The sequence below is a fragment of the Crassostrea angulata genome, chromosome 3, assembly GCF_025612915.1.
Source record: "Crassostrea angulata isolate pt1a10 chromosome 3, ASM2561291v2, whole genome shotgun sequence".
Taxonomy (NCBI): domain Eukaryota; kingdom Metazoa; phylum Mollusca; class Bivalvia; order Ostreida; family Ostreidae; genus Magallana; species Magallana angulata.
Genome location: NC_069113.1, coordinates 2,378,127 through 2,401,044, shown reverse-complemented (window position 1 = coordinate 2,401,044; position 22,918 = coordinate 2,378,127). Strand labels below are relative to the sequence as shown.

The 22,918-nt window shown below is 32.6% G+C and overlaps 1 long non-coding RNA gene across 1 annotated transcript; it reads left to right on the top strand.

Annotated features, from left to right (window-relative positions):
- On the top strand, nt 1-20,575 carry LOC128175097 (uncharacterized). Its single transcript, XR_008242634.1, has 3 exons — nt 1-191; nt 20,264-20,290; nt 20,487-20,575. It is a non-coding gene; the product is annotated as an uncharacterized LOC128175097 (long non-coding RNA).
- The last annotated feature ends 2,343 nt before the right edge of the window (nt 20,576-22,918 follow it).

Here is a 22,918-nt window from a genome sequence, read left to right as displayed (position 1 = left end):
AATTTTTACCACAGATAGCATGAAATGCTATACAAGCAATCTGTCACATTAATGCTCTCCGTTTTCAAAAAATCGATTTTAGTTGGTGAAAGCAGCTAATTTATATCTGTGTCTTGTCGCGAAAAATTTGGTTCCATCATTGATTAGGATTTAACCATGAAATTTCTTCAAAATCTTCTCAAAGACAAATGGTGAGATATTATTTTTATTCGGAGTCGAAAAACAATAGTTGAAACATCGATATTTGATATTCAAGTTTATTTGACAATTTAAGTTTTTGTGTTGGTACTGAGTTTCTATGTTATAAGTAATTCACACCAAGCAGCGAATGTTTACCAAATAAGATATTTCACAGCCATTCTTTTTGTGGTTCAAAACCAATTTTATTAGATTGAATTATATGAAACTGTTGGACTGTGTATGCATTGAAGCAACAAAACCATAACATATTAAAGAATCATTTTTTTTTAAATCTGATTACCTGGAAACCTTATTTCACTTTTTAACAATTCTTTAGAATTTGAATTTTGTTATCAATAACAGTAATATCAACTCGATTGAAATCGTTGGATAATGCAAATTGATTTTTCATTCTGCAACCTGTCAACATGGCTTAAGCGTTTTAGTTCTAAACAGACTATAATACTCGGCGTTTTACTTTGGAAAGTCAAGCTGTGTCCTTTGACACGCAATGTATATGTATTTCTGAAAATGTTGCATATGCACAGGTCAGTATGACTACCAACATAATTTATGACACCCTGTTAAAAAAAGACATTATTTCTGTTAGTCTAGCCAATCTCTCAAAATTTCAGCAGAACCTCAAGAAAATTGCTACAAAGCTAATTACTACTGAAATGAAAGGTTATTATATATGCAAATAACATATTGAAAATACACATTTGCATGATATGCGGAAAATTGTTATTTTGGGGTAAAAACATGGGTTTTCATTGAAAAATCGCGGAAATCTGGAAAAATATTAATTACCAAATTAAATCAATGAGTATCAATTAATGCTATTCTGAAATGAAATGAGTTAATCTGTACAACTGATTAAAACACTTTTACAAAAAATATTGAAGGTATTTTGGGGTAAAAAAAATAGCATTTTTATTGAAAAATCGCGGAAATCTGGAAACATTTTATAAATTGGTATCAGCTTATTCTAAACTCAAGTTTAATTTTTTTTTGTCCGAGTAATACATGTAAAACAATTTCACTAGAAATATTTAAGATTCTTTTGGGTCAAATATTGCTTTTTTATGTATTGTTAGTAAAAATTTGTAGAAATGTTGGAAAAAGTAAAAACCATATCAAATCAATTTGTAACGAAATATCTTCACTGAATCATGGTAATAAAGAAAAATTTAATAACCAAATCAAATCAATATGGTATCAGCTTATTTTATAACCTGATAACAAGATTGGATATGTACAATTGATGCAAATTGTTTACATTACACCATGAAAAATAAAATGGAAATGGAATTAACATCCTTTTATTGTAAAGGAATATAACAGTTTTCTAATTTAAAATTTTGTTTTCACTCTCGTCATCAGATTCTGGAGTATTTCTTGAACTCGAACAGTTGATTCCTGTACATTCTCCACATCCACCTGAACAAGCTATGCCATTTTTTCGACAGCTACATTTCTTATTGTCGCAGTTGGTTTTACAATTGCATTGGATGATTTTCAATAGGAAGTCGGGTGCAGGTGGTTTGGACATTTCAATAGGTAGAAGTTTGCCAGTTTTAAGAAACCAACCCCATTCTGTAGGATCAAGATCTGCCACTGATTTGCCTCTCCAGTACTGACACTGTTATAAACTCGCATTGAATGAAATACGGCAGCATCAAATGTTGGTGGAAGTGGCTGCACTTGGACCACAGCATTCCTTTTAGATGACATTGTTTTTGTCGTGAACTTTCTCCATCTGAGAATGTCTAAACCCTCTAGCAGTACCCCACCACACAAGTTTACTAATGCTTCTTCTCCCGCCTTTATTATATCTTCTTTGCTAGAATTTTCTTGCAAAAATACAGCTCCTTGTGATTTTAGATAAATGTCAGTCATTATCTTTTTCAAGGCAGCAGGTTTTCCAATGCCATGCAAACGACTAGCTGTATCACACCCTGTTAAAGCATGAATAAACAGGAGTTGACGACAACTATCACTTCCAAGAACTGACTTTGCTTTTGATATATCCCAAACTCTGTGGTTTTTCATTGACGTTTGTTTGTCGGTGAAAAAGATTTGTCTGCTTTCTTTTGCATAATGGCACAGCAGATTTAGCAAATCAGTGTCTTCTCCATACACAACCACTGTGTGATCGTCTGCCTTATTAACAGCTGTCTGACCTATCAACAAATCTGCTTCACACTCACTTTGTATAGCTTCGATATTGCTCTCTTGCAGTTTTCGTACAAGGGGTTCAGCAAAGCGTTGCTTGTTTGATATATTTAGATCTGATTCAGATTCCATTCTTGATCTGAACATATCGACATACTGATCACTTGTTTGGTATCCTGTGTCAGTAAATGTTTGCATTGCCTGATTATATTCTGCTAATGTTGGCATAGACAAAAGCCATTGCGACCTCTGAGCTTCCCCCATTCCTCTTCCACGTGTTAATCCGCTTGTAGATTTCACGCTCCTCATCAATACCTGCTCTATAATCAAATCAGTATACAAACCTGACCAACACCGATCGGTTCTTCGTAAAACATGATTTCTTTTCATGAAATGGTTCAATACCTCTGGGTGGACTCTGTCTAGGTCCTGCATTTAAGATAGATACAAATACACAGATTTAGCATACAGATTGTGACCTGCAATGTGGAAAGATGAAGCTGCCAATTCACTGTCCTTTCTGCAACCAAGAAGCGTTTCAAAATGGCAACCATCTCACTAAATAAAAGTCATAATTTTGCTGTTCGAGATTGTTTGATTTCATTTGTTTTGTCTCGAATGCGCTTCTCCAATGCAGTGAAAACAGGATCATTAATAGCCTGCTTAACAAAAATGTCATAGAACACAGGCGACTGTTTAACTCTTCTGCTTTGTCCAAAATGGGACTTGCCTCCTCAAAGTCACTTTCAACTTTATCACATTGATTCATATCGAATATATGTTTGTTAAGCGTGCATTGCATCGCAGTCTCTAAAAGCATCATTGCTCGAACTGCACAGGAAACTGCCTTCCCGCTTAACATATGACTAACAGCGTTTGGGGCATATATGCGCTCTAGTATTTCTCTAAGCCCAGAGCCTGACATAATTCTACAGATGCTGCCAATAAAACTCATCTCTGCGTGGAAAGCTCCCAGACGTACAACAACGTTGCTACATTCCTCACTACTTGTCATCATAACTGTTTCCCAGTATAAGGGTTGGTCAAACGTTATGATTGGAGTTCGAATATATCGTGAAGCTTCTTTGGAAACAAACATCAACGTTAAAAAGATGCAATTCAAATCACTTGGGTTCAAATCAATCATTGGCATTAACGTTATATCTGAAACCCCTTGATTATTTCCTTCTTGAACCATTTGCATCATCCAGACCAACCAGGCAGAGGTGATCTTAAAGGCCATAAAACATTTCTCAAGGTGTCGATCTTCCAAGAAAAGTTCATGCTTTTAAGAGGTCTCAGCTCTTGGAATTTAAGTTGTGTGAACTTCTTGTGTTTTTCCGCATTTAAGTAAAATAAGCTGATATGGCCAGATGCAATTAAGTCATCAGTAGTAACATCAAAGCGTTGAATGCGTAGAGGGTTTTTCTCTAACCCGGGAGACAAACAAGATATAATCCCCATACCATGAAAGGTGTTATTTCCATCAATGGTGTTGACGTTAAGGTCTACATTATTTGCTACAAATTGTAGACAATGTGATTCGTCTAAAGGGTATGTCTCTTGCTTTGATGAAATGACAGCAGATGATTCGAATTTCTTGACTTCAGAGTATGATGAACAAAACCCATACTGTTTAGGGTATCTATTAGAAACCTGGACCCAAGCATATGATGCAGCTGCACTGCAAGTCCAATTTGAAGAGGTTCTATCACTATTCTTGGTCTTGTGGCTTGTATGATAGCTTGACCAATTAAATTAATTTTGGTTGATGAGACATTCTCAGAAGTTACTACTTTCAGAAATGATGATAAACTGTCTGGTAAATGACCCTCTTTTCACAGAATATCCTGAACACTTGGATAAAATGCTTTATCTACCGGCATGTTTCGTATATCATTCTTGATCAGTGTTGCCGCTGTTTTAATCAGAAACCTTTAATTCTCTTCGTCAGACTTAAAAACTGATTCATTATAAAAAGTATGCAGAAGGTCCCCAGCAAATTATATCCTACCTTTAACTTCGACTGCCTATTCGTCGTTTCTATCATTGCAAATCTGTTTTAAAGTTGATTGAAACTGAGTTGTTTGAACCGAGTGTACACAATGTTTTTTTTTTTCGTTTTGCATTATCATTTACCGGTTTTCCGCAAAAAAGACAGTCTTCGTTAAAATTAAATTGCATTTCTGATTTCTGATGCTAATAATTTCACTTCACTCTGCTGATTTGGAATAATCTAACTGTGTCTCGGGGAAGGCCTTCACCATAGTTAAAATGCCTCCCATATACCTGTAATGTAGAAGAAAATTGCAGAATCGCTCCAAAACAATTTTTGAAAAACTTAATAAAGTTGCATTGAAAATAACCGTCAAATTGTTCATAACGAACGATTCTGAAGCTGTAAATACCTTTCTTCGAAATGTTTAAATCTATAATTGCAGAATTCAACATTTTTTCAACATCGATTTTAACACACCATGTTGACATTCGAAACTCTCGGGATTTTTTATAGTAAAGGCACTGTGTTAGAGTTATCTCCCGTATTTTCTTTGATGAACAGAAAAAAATCCAATGAAAATTTACACGCATTTGTTTTATAGTTTCCGGCTTTATCCATGCAATTGTGAGTAGAAACAAAAAATAAAGAGCCTCCCGTGATTTAGCGTGAATGAAATGCGCATGCGTAAGATTGTAAAATCCAAAAAATTCAGATGATTTCTGGCATTTTTTGAGGAACTTTCGTTGATTATTAATGAGCGAAGCTTGGTTGAGAAAAAATAAAAACAAAATGGTAATCTTCAAGTACCAATGATGTTTAAAATATATAACACAAAAGACAGTACTTCTACGATTTATCGGTATTAAAGCCCAAAAATGCGAGTCTATTTTTTTAATATAGTAGTAAAGATGATGTCTAACGATTATAATGACTAAACTTTCAGTTCTGCTTTTCTTATGAAAACGTGTATATAAAACGTGTTTTGAAAAAGACAGGAAGAAAATGTTTTAGGAAAACTATTTGTCGAACACAGGTTATGTAATCGTTTCAAACAATCTTGAAAAAATGAAATGTTTAATGGCGAGTTAAATTTTCAAAAGGTTGCAAGTTTTGTTATAAACAGTATGTACTCATGATTCATGTCAGGAATTGTATTTTTTTTTAAACCGAACCCACCTACAAAACACGTAACCTTTTCTCCAAGATGACTTCTTTATTTAAATATTTCTAAATTTTTGAAGACTATGTGCAAGTTTAGAATTGTTGCGTGCTGACAAAATTTACAGACCATAAAACGTACTACTACACCAAAAAAGCGTGCGACTAACGTGCGAGAAACGTTTCGTGTAAACCGTCTAGAGCTTCGAGTGAATCGTGAAGCGTTTCGTGTAAACCGTTTAGCGTTTCAGACAAAGCGTGCAGAGTTTCGGGCAAAGCTTGTAAATCGTTTCGAGCAAAGCGTGTGAAACTTCATCAGATTTCATTCGAAACTCTCTGACAATTTAATTGTTTCAAAATGGCGCCCGTGTTTTTCATTACTTTAAATTAAACTGTCTGTGATTGGCAAAACTCTTTTGTAGGTATTAACATGAAAAAAAAATCTATCTTTTTACAAAATTGATTAATTTTCAACAATAAGAGGGAAGGTATTTGTATAAAAAGACGACTAGTTACAGAGTACATGTATATATAACGTTTTTATACGATGTTTCAGTACTGGTACAATATTAAAATTCGCTATACATAAAAGATATTAACTACAGTTGGCAAAACATGATTTCTATTAGAACAAACCTAAATCAACTTTAACTTACACGATCATGTTTTCATGTATTTGATTTTAATTATATACATCGATAACTCTTACTGAGAAGCAGCACAACTCACCTCGGACATCGGGTGAGACCTGCACCTGGCTGAACCTGTCAATCAAACTATGTGTATTTGTTTTCATTGGATGATCAAGCGTCTTTTTTTTGTCAATAGCCAATGGAAAATTCTAATTCTCTTTAAAACCCCCTGTCTGTTATTCTCAGTAATTATCAGCTATTCTCAGTAACAACAGTAAATCTCAGTAAATATCAGTAATTATCAGAGCTCGCAGCAAAAGCATCAGTAAATATCAGAACCATCAGCAATTATCAGTAACAAAAGTAAAACTATCAGTAAATATCAGCAATTCTCAGCACTAACAGTACAATATCAGTAAATATCAAAAATTATCAGCAAAAAATGTCACTTTCAGTACTTTTTAGAGCCAGTAGTGTAACAGAGATAAAATGCCATCATCAAAATGTGAATTAAAACTTGAAATGGATGTAAAGAGTTGTCATTTTCAAACAGGGTTTATGGAGGAAGATTTTGGATCTCAGAATCAGGGACGGATATGTCTCTGTCAGAATGTTGCATTCCCACCAGCAGTCACTGTTTAATGTGACATTTAAAGAATGGAATGTCCCTGGATCAGTGTTATTGTGACCTATTGTTTCTTGCACTCGGGAATTTCCTAATGTGTTGTTATCAGTTTAAATATTATTTGTGCTACATAAATGAGCACACAAGGTGCATTGCTGAGCATCCTGATTTTTAAAAAGTGTCTTAATTAGTTCTGACAGCATAAACCGAACCGGCATACTTATCTAAGATAAAAACAAATCAGAAAAATTTCTAGAGCATTTTAATAAAAAGTAACGGTAAGAAACCCCACAAAGAAAATGAAATTACATTTTTATATTTATTTGAAATCTAAAAACAGCATTATATTTATGTAAACACTGACTGCCACATCTCTGTACAAACATCTGGAATGCGATGGTCCCATGTTTCACAAATTATCTATTCATTTTTCGCACAAATCATATATGGTTACCTGAGGTTCATTTATAGAAATGTACTAAATCCTTGTCCTCTCATGACATTTCAAAATTTTGCTTTTATACATCCAGGCAAAATTTTTTTTGTAACTTTCATCAACTCTGTATAAACACTGGCCCAGTTCTAACATTGACTGTTTATACATCCAGGCAAAAATTTTTTTGTAACTTTCATCAACTCTGTATAAACACTGGCCCAGTTCTAACATTGACCCAGTCACCAGCAGCAATGTGGGTTATCTACGTCAGAGAAATGTATGCTGGGGAAAAATAAATTACCTCCATAAACCTTTCACTGAGAGTGTTAAATTGATAAAATCCTATGATAGAATTAAACAAAAAGGTTACAGATCTCATTTTTAAGTTTCATAAGGCTTTTAAAATTTCTTAAGCAACAATGAATTTTTTGTCTTTTTGTCTTATTTTTTATTTGCTGCTTTGCGTAAGTAGGTAACGACATAAATTCAGGCAAAGTAGGCGACTAGCGAAGCTTGCGTGCTAGAACAATCGCCCAGTGCCCGATTCTTGATATTTGCCATTAGATTAACATAAGTTCCATAATCTGAAATCAAATATTTCAAAGATTTTTGCAGATGCCAAAATAAAATTTCTTGTAAACGGGAAACCGCCTTCATTTGTTTGAAAAAATCATCTACGGTGAGCCATGTGTGACAATTTCTATACGCATACAAGGTAAACAGTGCAAATTCTAAAGCAGTTTTTGAAATTCAGTTTGATTTAATATTCTTTAAGCCTAATATTTTAAATTTATGCACATTAATGGAGAAATCAATTTTTTGAAAATAATATTCTTCGATTCACGTGATATAAAAACTCAAAACACTATGAATTGAATGAATATAGAAAATGGATTTGTGTGTTTTCTGCAAGAAAGATCTAGGTACATTGAAAACAATTACAAAAGGGAAGCATTGGTGTTAACTCGCACGGGTCAAAGTCTAGTATCACATATATTTTCAACTAGCAGCAACAACGGAAGACCTTCTCGTGGTTTTGCTACGAGCTCTGCTCTAGTTTATTTCAGCTATTGGTGGCCACATGGTTTTTACCTGTTCTTTTCAGCTCTTGAGGTTAACCTGTCACCTCTACCCACATGCATATTCCTTGTGTTCTACAGACTATTTACTGGTATTTCAAATTAAATCGGATAATTCATGAACAGTTACTGTAATGGAACTTTAAGAAAGCATCATGCCTTATTGTGGTTTGTGTTTGATAAGAAATTATAACAAACAAAATTAAGGCTGTTTTATTAAAGTAATGCTGTGAAAATTTGTTTTTCAATCAAAGTATGCAATTATGTTTCCTTTTTGTGTATTTCACAATTTTATAATTATATTTAGATGAGTTTACAAACGGTAATTGAAAAATCACTACGCTCTTTCCAATTGTCACCATTAAGATTACATGTTGGTAATGTAAATATACATTTGACCTTGAAATAACATCTAGCTGCCATGTTGATTACGTTAGAAATGATCAAGAAACAACATATTTTTACCTTTTAATGTATATATGCATAAAAATGTAGTAAAACGTGTAAAATTTCAACATTTTCCATGGAATTCTCCTTTAAAGGCAGATGTGGAACTTGTAGGTGTTACTGTTTTAGCATAGTTAAAAGGAGACAAGAAACCAGAATAGATTAGATATTCACTAAATATGATTGTTAGCTTACCTTTTTTCATGGAAAAAAGAAATCACATGCAGAATTACATGTCTATTTGTTTTTTAAAATGCTACAAATCATTCAATAAACAAAAAAGATCAAAATTTAGTATCATCGATGATTAATTTAAATTATGTGTGAAAATGACTCAAAGAAATTGCCAAAAGTTTCATAAAATTAGGTATAAGATTTCAAACCATGACTTTATAAAAATCAAAAGATGGGGCGGGGGGGGGGGGGGGGTAATACAGTGTACATGTAGGGCATTACTAAGTGATGTGATGCTTTTATCATGATAATATCATGTAGATGTATGTTATATTGAAAAAGGTTTCTTATTGAAGGAGGTTGAGCAGCAATTGTCCTCTAAAAGGTTAGGTAAAGATGTTTTACTATGGAGAACCCAATAAGGCTGTGTTGAATGGAGGAAAGTTGAAATGGTGGGTTCACTTAAATGGCCATATTTTTCTTACACCTCAATGGAATTGGCAATATGTGGTATACTTTTTCTCAGAATTGCATTAGCTTTCTAAGTCTAAGACAAAACGTCTTTTCATTAAATGATAGTGTACTAAGTTAAAGGCAGCAAGGGACAGTTTCGAATAAAGTACCCGTTAATAATTTTGTATAAATTGAGAGTTGCTGTACTTGAAGGCTTATGAGTGTTGTAATGATTCATGAAATGAATTTAAATGATTATCTTTAGTTAGAGAGATGTCTCCTGTTTGAATTGGTATGCAATATGAAGGTTACTAATGTTAAATGCATGAGAAGCAGGATTAAATTGTGAAACTTGCGGCTATGACTGTTGTGTTGACTACACAGTGATATTGCAGGTTACAAATGGGAGGTTATATAACTCGGAATGTAGGTGGATGGGACATTATTTACCTTTTTACTGGCTATGAGGATGTAGCATGTTTATTTTCCACCAAGACAGCAACTATATAATGAGGCGAAGCCGAGGGAAATAGTTGCTGTCGAGGTGGACAATAAACTTGCTATCGTCCAAGTAGTAAATATGTATTTTATTATCCCAAAAAAACTTTATTTGTCGGCAATGCAGAATGTTTTTATGATAAACAAATCAGAGTTATCGGACTAAGAATTTAATGCAGCGATCGGATTACATCAAAGGTGTTCCGAGTTTGAAAATGAGGAAAATTTAATGCTGCTGGGGAAGGGTTTTGATGATTATTCACCATGGGCAGATAGCACAGAAACTATTTCACAGTTAGATAGAAAAGCTTATTTATGCGGGTACCCTATAGTGATCAGTTTGTCCATCTGTCCATCCGTCTCTCTCTCCCTCCAAGATCACTTATCCGGAGCATAGCTTCTCTCCCTTTGGCTCAATCTGGCTTATACTTCATCCACAGAGTGCCTTTGGGTAAAAGGCTTGCAGTGACCTTGAACCATATTTATAGGTATAAGGTTAAGGTAATTGCACAGTTATGTATTAAATCCTTGTCTAGGGGATATCTTCTCTCCCTTTGGTTCAATCTGGCTAATACTTCACTCACAGAGTGTCTATGGTCAAACGATGTGCATAGACCTTGAATGATTTTATAGGTAAAGGGTCAAGGTCATATTGGATCACGCAAAAATCCTTTTTTCAGAACATTTATACTTTCTACCTAGATCTATTTGGCTCAGACTTCACATAAATAGTGCTTTTGAGTAAAGGGTGTGTAGTGACCTTGAGCCAATTTTCAAGGTCAACTGTGAAGGTCCTAGCAGAATTCAAACAGAGCGTTTTGGTTAATGGCGTGCAGTGACCTTGAACCAAGTCAATATGAAGGTCAAAACAGATCTCTTTAAAATCATATTTAGACCGTATATTATTTCCCAGTACTAGTTGCTTAATCTTGGTCAAATTAAAACAAAATGCCTGTATATTAGGGGGAATGAGATTGGATTAGAAGTTCTATGCCAGCTGGAGAAATTTCTAAGTTATAGGTCAAGGTCAAAGCAAAATTAAAAAAAATAGTTTTTATCCTATTGTCCATTATTTAAGCTGGGCCATTTAAAATGGTCACTTAATTTTGTCTAGTTTATAGTAATTTTAAATAGAAAATATTCACAAAGGTATAATTATGTAAACTATACATCGGTAAGTTTCTGATATTTGATGATGCTCAAGCACACAGTACGGAAGATCGACCCTTTGAAAAGCAGTGTAGAGAAAAAGTTGCTCATAATAATGCTTTAAACAAAATTCTACCAAAAAGTTTTTTGTTGGTGACTCCGTTACGGAGTTTAAGGGTTGGCCCCTTAACACAGTTGTTCAGATATAACTTGAACGGTCAACAGTTCTTGAACACTTGTTGAACAAAATAAGTTTATATTTACTAGACCTTTTTTTTGAAATAAAAAAAGTGGGCTGTCCTGTCAAATTAGAGGTCAGGAGGGCTCTAAAAGCTTTTCATAATTACTTATTCCGGAGCAATAGTTTTTTATGAATTATAAATTCAAAAAAGCTTATCAATCTAAATTTAAAAACTGAAATCCGTTTAAAAATCGGATGATTGATTGCGAGATATAAGCATCCAAAAACTTATTTTTGAGGAAATTATGATTCTGCATTCTGGGTTGATAAAATAGATGTTAGTTAAAGGTTAAGTTAACTTGTACCTTAAATAATTCGGAAATAGTTAAGTCGTACTTAAACACATTCGATTCGAAATTTTGTTGTGAAGTCGTTCTTTAAATTGTTAAGGTTTTTGTTAATTCGTACTTAAAATCATTCGGATTTTGTTAAGTCGTAGCTAGAATCATTCGATTTATTTTATCTGTTTGAACTTAAGATACTTCTGTTACTAGTTTAAGAACTCTGCTTCTTAGAGGTACTTCTAGCTTTACTTTCGACATTAACGGAAGACCCACTCGTTGCTTTGCAACGAGCTTTGCTCTAGTTCTTCTTATTATCTGCTTATTTATTTTAATGTATATTTTTTCTGTTTGTTCTTGTTCTAAGTTTTATTTTAGCTGATTAACACAATTCAGCACATAAACAAAATGCATGTAGAAATTATAGAATTGCTATATAACCCATCCCGGTGCGCCAATCCACTCGATACTACAGTGTAACATTGTATATATAGAACAATCCATACTAAAAAAAATGTGAAGATTTTAACCACTTTAAGATGTTTTTATCCCGGCCATAATCACTAATTTTGTTTTCAATCAAACACTTTTGTTTCACGGTGTATTTCCCGGCCATTTACATCTGTTTATTCTGAGGCTGCAAGACATATTTACACAGGTGGTCAGTTTTCACACCTTGCTGCGGTCATCCTGTCGTGTATATAGTCTGAACGCTGTCTGTTAGTTCTGAGGGTTTTCTTGATCCCAGACATACAAAAGAATCTTTTTTGCGGCTGTAAGACATATACACAGGTGGCCAGTTTTAACACCTTGCCGTGGTCTCCCTGTCGTGTGTATAGTCTAAGCGTTCTCTGTTAGTTCTGAGGTTTTTCTTGATCCCAGACATACCAAAACATTTTTTCTGCTTGTTTTTCAGCGTGGAGATTAAATATCTAAGCGTTCATATATTAAGGAAAATTAGTTAAATCGTGTGTCTTTTTTTTAAATTTATATATAGCCGCTGGTCATAGAGAGAGAAGTTTAAAATCAAATCGCTGTTGCAATCGGCGGCTGTGATGCTGTAATGGGACTTTATCGTGCTTATACTTTTCTGCATTGACGCCTCAAAATACCTTTTAGTAGATTATCTGAGAGAGAGAGAGAGAGAGAGAGAGAGAGAGAGAGAGAGAGAGAGAGAGAGAGAGAGAGAGAGTGCGCAAGGGTGGGCTGATTTAAAATAATGTAACTAGATCATAACAACACATAAGATATAATACACATGTATTAAAAGAGAAAGAGTGAAAGGACGGTCAGTTATCTTCGCCGATTGTAACCTATTTTGATTTCAGCAAATGGTAGGAGAGAGAGAGAGAGAGAGAGAGAGAGAGAGAGAGAGAGAGAGAGAGAGAGAGAGAGATGAATACTACATGTAGTAATAAATATCATATATCCAACTTTATTTGAATCAATTAAGCGCGCAACAACTAAAATGATGAATATGAAAATCATTCTAATACGTTATTTATATTGTTGTCAATAAAAATAATACTTTTCACTTTAAATAAATATTGTCAAGATCATGGATACCTGTATACGGATATTACGTAATGTCAGACACAAGGTGGCAGACTGACAATTTACAAGGTTGAATTGCGACATTCAAACCTCTTGATTTGCTGAAAGTATGTATACTATACACAGATACTGCCTCGCTAATGTTTCTGTGAAGTAAAACCTCAAAGACAGTTTGAAGTCCTGACCGGGTATCTTCTCTATTTTGAAAAAAAAAAATTACGATGTTAAGAAAAATGGTGTTTTTCATTGTTGAAAAAAATTGTCAACCGCATTTAGAAATTAAAATTTTTGTGGAGTCTGCCTTAAGTTTAGTTACCATTTTTTGACCGGCTTTCTAATATTAAGTCTAAAATGTGATCTGTGAGCTTCCGAAGTTCAAAAGAAGCCAAATATCCAGTTAATAAAAAGAATATATAATTAAGTAAATTGTGTTAAATCTGAAATATGTGTTATTTAATAATTAAAAGACAATGTTTGGGCCTTAGAATATTCTCAGTAATTATCAGCAATTCTCAGTACCGACATTGAATCTCAGTAAATATCAGTAATTTTCAGAACTCGCAGCAAATGCATCAGTAAATATCAGTAAATATCAGAACCAACAGCAATTATCAGTAACAACAGTAAAATCATCAGTAAATATGTGTCTCACTGACGTCAGTATCGGTGCTGCCCTCTATGCTAAGAGATAACCCAGCAGGGAGGTAATGATTTTAACAATATGGCAGCGCTCATGGATTGCAAGAATTAGTTATTCTAAGTGGTATATCTTCTTACTGAGAAAAGCTGTGTCTAAATGGTTTTCAGATATCATTATACACAGCGGACAAATTTGAGCTCTTGATAATTTTTTCATGTTCACTTCCTTTAATAATACGATTGCTTATGCTTACGTTTTGTGTTAAATTGTTGTTGTTACTTTACTCACTACTTTGATTAAGACAATAGCTACGTGTCTTTGGAATTTAAAAGATAGAAAAAATGGTACATGGAAAAGGGTTTTCTTTCTTTTTTCTTAATGATATGTGCGATATGTTGTTATATAAATAGCGTCTGTTTGGGAGGGTAACAGTTGAAATTGACAACCCAAGAAAATCATTGTAAAGCGACGCAAATTGGCGGTTGACAATGGTTTTGGAAAGGTGTCAATTTTAACTGTTATCCTCCCAAACAGGCACTATTTATTTTATCATACTTCATGTCTTAAATAAAAAAAAACTTTCCTGCTTTTATATAGGAATGACGTGAATTCTACGTCGAACCTTACGCGATTTCAGCATTTGACATGAAAGTATAACAATACTAAATGTGTAATAAATATAATTATACCATATTCCTAATCACTCACTGTGTCAGCCCTCGACCAATATCAGCCTTCGGGCCTTCGGTCATCTGGATGATATTAGTGTCTCGGATACAGGATATATTATATAAAAGGGTTTATATTATTCCCTTTTTACATTTTTATTCGAAATGATCTTTGACATTGTATCTTATGACGCACAGTAAACAGTAATACATGAAATTTTTTAGAGAAGTTTCTAGGAACTTGCGTATGTATAAGTCTTAACAGACTTTGACTTAGTTTAAAAATAAATTGTTTATGACAAGAAATTTGAATTGATGACGGCTTCATTTTTTGCATCTTATAAACTTACCTTAAACGTACATTAGAAATGCATAATTCAGTTTTAGGGTCAATCAAGCAGGAATTGATGTATCAAAGTTGATTGCATATTTTGTTCTTTTAAAAAATCAATACGTTTAAGTGTTTTTGTTATATTCAGTAGTATATTCTCACTATATAACTGTATATAGACCAATAGTCAATAATTATAATATGTTTTACGGTGCGACCGTTGGGGCGAGCACAGCATGTGATCAAACAATGAATTATAATAAATTTGATAAAATAAGATTAACAACGTGAAATTTGAATGCCAAAAAATAAAACATACCTATTTTTCAGTAAATTTTCATTATTCATAGTTAATTAAGAAATGAACTCAGTCTACCCAAGTTATACTCGTATAACCTGGGCTGGGGCAATTTACGCTTTATAATCCGCGAAGTATAACTTTGGTAGATATTGAGTTCATTCCTTATAATTTAATTTTCTGGAATTTGCTGTACAAGTTGAGTCCGTTTTACTTTTAAAAATGATATAAATCTGTTCAAAATTCAAACGTAACGTCAAGTGAATTAGTACGTTGGTGCATTGTGACGTGTCTTGTGACGTGCAAACCAGGTTATACAAATTTTACTAAATTTTTCTATCCAATCAAATGCCGCGTTACAACCAGAATTAAATTATTAAGATTTTTATAATTTATTTATTTATATGTAGAACAATAGTTTAATCTCAGATACAATGTTGTTAAATAATAAAAATGTTAATATATAAATATTCATTGCACTGCATCTCCTCTTTTAAAGTGATTGTGACTATGATTGATTGATTGATTTCCCCCTTTTTTTTTGCAGTAGACATTTTTTCTTAAACTTACATATAAAACTTGACTCATCATAGAGCTCCCCCCATGCTAAAATTTTTTTCATTTTTGTCAATTTATACATAGAAAATCGACTTACCATGGATTTGCCCCTCCACTTAAAAAAAATAATTAATGTTTAATTTTATTTTTAATTTACGCTTAAAAATATTTGCTTATCATGTTAAAAGAACATAGTGTTGTCCCCCCCCCCCCAGCATGTAATAAATGGAAGTGAAAATAAAGAAACCATTGAACTGCTAAAGAGCAGAAGGATTAGAATTTTCATGATTTATTTTTCTTTTTGCTTGCAAAGATTTTTTGGATGAGGCTGCCATCCACCCACCCAACCCCTTTAAAAAAAGGCGCTGCTACGTATAACGTTACGTTTCAGGAAATTACCGTAATTATAGTGAATAAAATATTTGTGAGCATTCATCCAAATTAGTGCAATTTACAACTTTTTCCTGTATCTGAAGAAATGTCCTTATTCTTCAGCTGTTCTTTATCTTAGCCTTTGCAAGATTTTGAGAGGATTTTGGTCATTTCAGCAGATTTACAATAACTTCAATTAGAGTAATTTCCCCTTTACAGTGGTTATTGTGACGTCAAAGCTGACGTTTAAGTGTCGTCTTACTCTTTAAAACTCCCCTGAGAAATAAAAGTATGCGAAGTATACTGTTTTATTTACTTAAAAAGCATGATGTCCTTAAAATTACACATCTTATAAGCTTTTCAAAGGTTTTACTTTGATTCTCGGGAGAACGTGATGTTGGAACGTGAGGTTGGAAACCATTGGTACTATGAATTGTGGGTCAAAATTTACTGACTCCGAAAAAATATATCGGATCAATGTGTAAACGTTTGTGACGTCACGCGATTATTTTTGATTGAAAGTGTACTGAGGTGAACTTTAGAGGTAACATTGACTGTATGTCGCTTACATCGTTATTGTTTTTACTGTCTAAATTTGTCTTGCTGATTCTCGTGAGAGTGTGAAGTGATAAAAATTGCCATGATTATAGGGAACTACTGGGACGATTAAAACGATGCATTACTGGTCCGATTTACTGACGCCAAAAAATCCGTTGAATGAATGTGCAACTATACTCTGTCCCAAGATATTTTGGATTCACGTTTGGCTTAATTGTTTGATATTTATAAATACCTCAGGATCCAAACGATGTTCATTCAAAAGTATGAAAAATTTCCAAGATTTCTCAGTCAAAACGCCCCTGTTAGCTTATCAGGTTTCAACACAATGCTAAAAAATGTGATGTCTACGGAGATTTTGCATTGCAGCAAGCCCGGATGATAACGTTGAAATATTGCGCGATGTATTCCGAGTGTATTCCGAATGGAGAAAATATGTAAACATTCCCCATTATAAATCTCCGTAAGGAATCTGTTTTCGTTCCAGTGAAAGATGATAATGTGTCAATGAAATTATCTTGGAAAATATCCCTTTCAACTATTTCAATTGCACTTCTTTCACAGGTAAGTGTATTTTTATTAAAAATCGTCCAAACGTGAATCCAAAATATCTTGGGACAGACTATAGTCCGAATTTTCTATTCACACACGCCTTGCCGGTAGAGCTCGCTTCGCGCCGGCGCTGCGCGCCGGCGAGCTGCGCTCGCTAATATTAGCTCGTCCGAAAAATATTGACTGGTCAATAATATTTTTGATATTGACTGGCTAGGAATATCATCTAGAGAACATTCCCTCTATTTTAAAATAATTGCCTCTGATTTGTTGATTCGTAAACGATGACGTTAATAACTTTTCTTAACTCCAAAACAAGGTGACGTCATAATAGACAGTCAGTCAAGGCAAGTAAACAACGGACGCGCAATGCGCCGGTTTGCTATCATGCCGGATATAAGGATTTGCGAATTACTGTGAAGTAAAATCAGGTAGAACATCTGTATGGTAATTCTTACGGTCGGCGGAATATCACCAGTGACGTTTGATCCTCAAGATATTTTGGAAATGAACTTTGCACAAAATTGAATTCGTGAATTCTTTGTTGAGCTGAGAAAATTACGGCGATTTGTTTTCAATTACTTTCTTAAATTTTGGTTTGTTTCTTCATATAACAAAACAAATATTGACTGTGTTTTCGGGCAACATTGATTATATTAGTCCCTTTGGGACGAAAATATTGCCCTCGCGTCGCGTCGCGTCGGGCAGTATTTCGTCCCTCGGGGGCTAATATAATCAATATTGCCCTCAACCCAAGTCAATATTTGTATATTATTGCATATTGTAAAATAATAGATTTATTCAAGATGAGGCCACAGATATTATTTTCATTCTTTAATCTTTTTTCAGCCAAAATAGTCTGTTCTTTCACCCACCCACCCACACAGAAAGTCGTGATGAAGGTGGTATGGAACACCTCCATGTTGTGACGTATTTTACATGTATATCGAAATAAACAATAAAATCAAGTATAATTTTATGAAGTTTCTTTCACAGAATTCTCATCCGACAGCGTAGCGCAGTTAGTTAGAGGGTTTGTTATGGATCTGTAAGTCATGAGTTCGAATGCCACTGATTTTAAATTTTTTACAATTCTAAAAATTTTTAAACGTATTTTTGGGTTAAATATTGTGAGATTTGAAAATTCTTCACCAATGAAAGTATTTCATTTTTCATGTAATTTAATCCACATCTTATCGACAGATGTTTCAAACCACCTTAAAATTAATTAATTCATAGATTAAATACGTACGCTAAGACAATAAAGGGTTAAAGACATTGAAGGTCTATTTTCCCATCTCGATATATGATTTATTGTTGGAAAATAAATGAAAACTTAATACATTAAATGTTTAAATTTCTTACATGTTGAGTTGACATCTAAACCGTGTAATTGTAACTTGACATTTATCATCTTTTCTAGGTTTTAATGGTGATTGGTTTTCTTTTAATATAAAGTATCATTTTCAAATGTATAGCGGGATATAGATGGGGTTTGCTCACGTGATCAAAACATTTTGAAAAAAGAGAACAAACAGCTTGGCATGGGAATGTGAATTGAAATTTTCATTAATATTTATTAAACAATTTGATATACAATCCTTTTCACAACCTGTTGACATTTGACTTAATTATGTACTTAATATGAAACATGAGTCGAAAATGATAGTTCGACACGCATAGAAGTACGTGTTTATCCCTCAATTTTGTAACTTATATACTGATTGGGTCAAGGTTATTTATATACCAGTCAGTACGGTGGTAATTGTAAATCAACTTTTGTTGGATTTCTATTTGAACGTATCAGCACTTCAGAATGGGGAAATTTATCGGTCTATTTCTCATTTTGAGCATTGCTTTAGCAGGTATACTTCTTTATATATTTTTAAGACAAAGGCATACTTACATTATCATCTTCTTATTTTAATTTCAATCTGGTTTCAATAATTTTGTTTTTAATTAAGGAATGAAATCAATAGAACAGTTTACGCTCTTTTTTTCTAAACCACTTTGCGGTTAATAAAGAGTAAACTTCCCAGCCCATTTTATATTCGTATAAAATGGGTAGCTATTGAATTCATTCCTTATGATTTAAGTTTTTGCTATTAGTTATATATTTAAACGGTCCTTTCACCTTTCAAATAACATTAAATGGTTCAATATGGTATGAGTCAAAATTTGCACCCATAACTGCCATTTTTTAAAAATGTTAAAGATACATTAAACTGTTGGTTTTTATTTTATCTTTTTTTGTATTTTTTTTTTCTTTAAAAGTTTATATAAAATATGTTTTCACTTATTTATTTGATTTATTTGCACTTACTGGTAGTGAATGACGTCAGAAGTGACGCTATTTTTATAACTAAATCAAAATCAGTCAAAAATTGACATTTTTCTGATCTTTGTTTGAATGGGAAACATAGAGCGACACTTTGAGCAAGAAAAATATTTTTGTTACTTATTAATCTTGGATAGATACCTCTCTATGAAATTTTTTGTTTGTTCAAGCATGCGCTCAGTGTTTTTTGAAAGAAAAAACTGCTTGAAAACAAGCCATTTTAGGCAAAATATGCACAATTGGCGGTAAAAGGTAAATTTTATGATGTCGTATCTTTAAATTGTGGGCACTTGAATCAAAATGAAAATTATGAAAAATCTTCACACGCATATTTGTGCACAGAAAACAAAAAATATCAGTTATATGAGGATGTTCAATTTAGGGGGCCAAGTTAGACTCAGATCATATATAGTCCTTTAAACGTAACGTCAGGCGGATTAATGTGTTTTTGAATTAACTCACACTGTGACGTAAGCAATATTCTTTATACGATATAACATAAATTTTTAATAGTCAATCAGAAAGCGCATTACAGTAAGAATTTAATCATAACAGGATATCAACGTATGTGTTTTTTAAATGTCCAACATTTTTCATTGTGTAAAATAAAATGAAATTGATGCAATAATACATATCAAATGAATAAAACAAAAATTAAAACTATATGCAATTTTTTCGAAATGCTTAGCAATTAATATGTATGTCAACGTATTCAGTCAACAAGTAAACAATTGTGTATTGTTACACAAGGTATAAGTTTTAAATTGTATAATTTAAAATCTTTCAACTTTTTTGAGATCATTTATTATTGACATAGATATAATTTCGTAGTATCATTATTGTGATTATTATCATTAACTTTTTCAGGAACATTGTTTCCAGAAATAGATGCAAGTAAGTTTTGTTTTTTGTTCTTGATAATAAAATTGATAACTGAATATCATATTCCAATAATATGAATACATTTCCATTTTTGAATATCACATAACCATACTATAAATACATATTTTTTTAATGGATATTGTATTTTCAGATTATTCTGTTGATCACCATTATTTATATTAAATGTCAAACAATTTTACAACTTCAGGTATTCAGAAAAGATTTACGTGTGAGATGGGTGGAGTTCGGTTCTGTTTAGCTCATTGCCTGGCTCTTGGTTACAGGGGTGCTTGGTGTGACAGCAGGAATGTTTGTCATTGTAGATAAGTACGTTGAACTAATTTATGTCCATAATTTGATATTTTGCTGCATCTCTCTGTGTGTAAAATCGTTTATTTAAAGGCTGCATAATACAGAAAGATTATAGATAATTTGGTCAAAACAAGGTGATTATGGGATGCACGTAAAAGTATTTCTAAGGTTTTCACAAATAAGAACTTACTGTATCATTAAAAGTAAAAACAAAAGAAATTGTCAATTAAATACATTTTATGTTTCCGGTCCTTTTTGTAATATAGGTTTTCATTCTTAATACTAAACACTTTTCAAATCATGTTGAACATTTGCCGTAGAAACAGTATTCAAAGGTAGCAAATCAACTGACTTCTTGAATAACGTCTGCACAATGTATAAATTTAATAAAATTGTCAAATCATTTTTTTTTTTGCTTTACAGGTGCTCAAGGAGAATGCGAGAAGTTATTCTTTGTGAAGCACAGTTGAATAAAACGTGAATAAAAATATCAATTTCATTTATTTTTTATGAATCTGTTTCATTTTGCAATTTGCTCAACTAACATATTTGATCACTGAATTGTTGTATACAATAACAACACTGCCGATTTGTTTTAATATAGTCATTTTCCATTTCATATCTTTAGCAATTGATTTATACATAACATATCAAATTTAAGCAATATTCATTTCTGTTTCAAATAAAATACAATTCATGATTCTTATAGTCAAAATGATTGCTAAAATATGAAATGGAAAATGAGTATGTTAAGACAATTCACAGAAAACATTTAAAAGCAATAATAAAAAATTCTTTAAACTACTTGATAATGAATGATATGATGTATACATGATTTAGAACAAAGAGCTTTAATAAAAACACCTGCCGATACTAGCATTTCTTTCCAGATATCTGATATACCTTTTGGGGTACATATCAAAAGGGGTGATGTAGTCTACAAAATTAAAATCAGAATTCACGAGGTACGAATGATAGTATCGAATCAACGCGCGGTAGCAAACAATTGCACGTATTGTTGTTTAATATGTAGCTAGTTATTTAAAAATATATATAAAAAAATATAACGCATAGGAGATAAAAGGTATCAAATGGAACCATATTTGAACAATATAGCGTAACAAAGGGAAAAAATAATATTATTTCACTTACCTTTCAGCAGTCGATTAAATCTTTAAAAGGATTGTGTATCATCTAACAAGTTCTATTCTAATGAATATTTATCCAAACTTATATACGTAGCATCTATTTTAGGCCTCCCGGAAAAAGGAAAATAGTAAGAAAGTTCAACGTCTCATCTTTAACTTTATATGGAATAAATCAAAAAGAATAAAACGCAATACTCTTATCGGTAGTGTTAGAAATGGTGGCCGAGGTATCATTGAAGTAGAAAGTAAACTCAAGGCTTTAAAAGCGGCCTGGTTACCCAGAATATGGAAATCAAAAGAAGTTCTGTATAGTATACTGAACAGTTTTTGTAGTATACTGAACAGTTTTTGTAACAAATATTATATAAATGTACAATGTAATGTATATTTATAATTTTCGAGTACCGTAGATAATAAAAAATGTTCACTGTTTTATAAAGAAGTACTTTGTGCTCTAAATGAATGTAAAAAATATCCCGATTAGATGCAATTTCAAATGTCGATATACTTCGACTGTTGAACAGTTGTTATATGCGATACAAAGGTTCGAAAACTGGGTTAAGAGTGGCAGCCTATTTGTTGATACACTGGATGATAATGGCAGAATTCGATCTTTAAAAAGTTTTACTTATTTTATTAAATATAAATCAAATTGGTTATGTGAATATAAGACTATTATCTCCATGTCAAAATATGTGGATAAGAAAATTGGTTTAGAATTTTTATTTTCAAACTGGTTCTGATAACTTGTATGGAAGAAACTGTAATTTTTTTTTGGCAGAAATTTTATGAAGATGATGTTTACAAAACCTTGCTTACAGAAAAGAATGTAAAAAGAGTTTTAAATTCATGGTATTCAACAATGGGAAAAAAATATATGTCTTTTAAAGTTTAGATGTCGAAGATAAACAAATATCTGACTTCAGTTATCGACTACTTAATAATATACTGTGTAACAACCTATATTTATAAATTAGGGCCTTTTGACAATAAACTTCGAAATGGCTACAACAGTGTAATGGCTTATATACTGTAGAAACACATATTTTCGTTGGTTCAAAATTGTGTGTTTTTTCAACCAAATAAAATTCCGTTGGCATTTAATTTCGTCATATTTTTATCTCTTTGTATTCATTAATACTTTGGTTAAATATTCGTCATGGATTTAATTTCGTTGAAT